General features: G+C 45.0%; 1 non-coding gene across 1 annotated transcript; it reads left to right on the forward strand.

Moving 5' to 3' along the window:
- The first annotated feature begins 1179 nt into the window (after positions 1-1179).
- On the forward strand, positions 1180-1286 carry LOC138377643 (U6 spliceosomal RNA). Its single transcript, XR_011231810.1, has one exon. It is a non-coding gene; the product is annotated as a U6 spliceosomal RNA (small nuclear RNA).
- Positions 1287-1561: the final 275 nt, after the last annotated feature.

Consider the following 1561-nt stretch of genomic DNA (forward strand, 5'->3'; position numbering starts at 1 on the left):
AGATCACAGAGGTCGTGGAGAGGGCGCACCATTGTAGGCCCTGACCCTAAGTGAATTGGGGGCCCCCATAGAGTTGTGAGGAGCAGAGTGATGTGGTCTGACTCACATTTCAAAAGAATCACTCTGGCTGCTCTTGTGAGAACGCACGAAGGCAGAAGAGGGGCCAAGACAGAAGTAGAAAGACGGTTTAGAAGCCACTACAGTAATTGAGGTGAGAGACAGTAGTGGCTTGCGTGACGGTGGTAGGGCTGGAGGTATAGAGAAGGGGTCAGATTCAGGATGTATTTTGAGAGTAAAGCCAGCAGGATTTCCTGACAGTCTGACGATGGCGTGAGGAGGAAAGAGAGGAATGCAGGGTGACTGCAGTGTTTCTGTGGACAACTGGACGGCTGCAGCTGCCTGCCGAGGAGAAGCCTGTTGCTTGGGGGATAGATCAGGAGTCAGGGTTGGGCATATTAAGTTTGAGATGTCTTTGAAACGTCCAAATAGGGATGTCAAAGATGTATAAGGGAAGGGAATTCAGGAGCATGGTCTAGGTGTGGAACAAAAATTCAGAAATTGGTGGATACAGATGGTTTTAAAGCTGTGCGACTGGCTGAGAGGACAGAGGGAGTAAGAATAGACAGAGAAGACCAAGGAGGGCACCCCGGAGCACTCTGTTGTTAGAAGCTGAAGAAAGAGGAAGGACATCAAAGGAGACAGAAAGAGTGACAAGGAAAACATAGGAAAATCCAAGAAATGCGTGGTGTCCCGGAATCCAAGTGAAGAAAGTGTATTCAGGAAGAGAGATTGATGATTCTGTCAAAATGCTTGGATTTGTTAAGTAAGTTAAGGACAGAGAATTGATCGTTTGATTTAGCAATTTAGAGGTTATCAGTGACCCTTACGAGAGCAGTTTTGGTCATGTGAAAGTTCAAACTCCTGTTTGGAGGGGCTTTGAAAGAGAACAGGAGGACAGGAAACGAAGACAGTGACAGAACTCTTTCAAGTATTCCGCAAAGGGAGGAGAGAAGTGCTATGGTAGTTAGCAGGGTATGAGGGGAGGATCAAGAGGGATTTTTTTCAAGGTGGAAGAAATAACAGCACGTATGTAAGCTAACAGGAATGCTCCAGCAGGAATAGGGAAGCTGACGGTGCCGGACAGAGAGGGAAGGATGGCCCGTTAAAAAAATGAGAGGGGTGCTCGCTTCGGCAGCACATATACTAAAATTGGAACGATACAGAGAAGATTAGCATGGCCCCTGCGCAAGGATGACACGCAAATTCGTGAAGCGTTCCATATTTTTGATTCTTTAAAATTAAATTGAAAAAAAAAAAGAAAAAAAAAGAAATAAATATTTAAAAAAAAAAAAAAATGAGAGGGGATGGGAACTTTAGGATAAGCGTACAAAGACTGGCTGAAAATAGGGTCATGAAGAATTCATTTATAGAAACGCACAGGTGGGAAGGCGGAGTGTTGGGTACAGATGCTGGTAAGTGGGCAGCCATCATGGTGGGAGATTACAGCAGATCCCTTCTGACCCTTCAATTTTATCAGTGAAATAAGATGCAGAACAATTCA

The sequence above is a fragment of the Eulemur rufifrons genome, chromosome 29, assembly GCF_041146395.1.
Source record: "Eulemur rufifrons isolate Redbay chromosome 29, OSU_ERuf_1, whole genome shotgun sequence".
Taxonomy (NCBI): domain Eukaryota; kingdom Metazoa; phylum Chordata; class Mammalia; order Primates; family Lemuridae; genus Eulemur; species Eulemur rufifrons.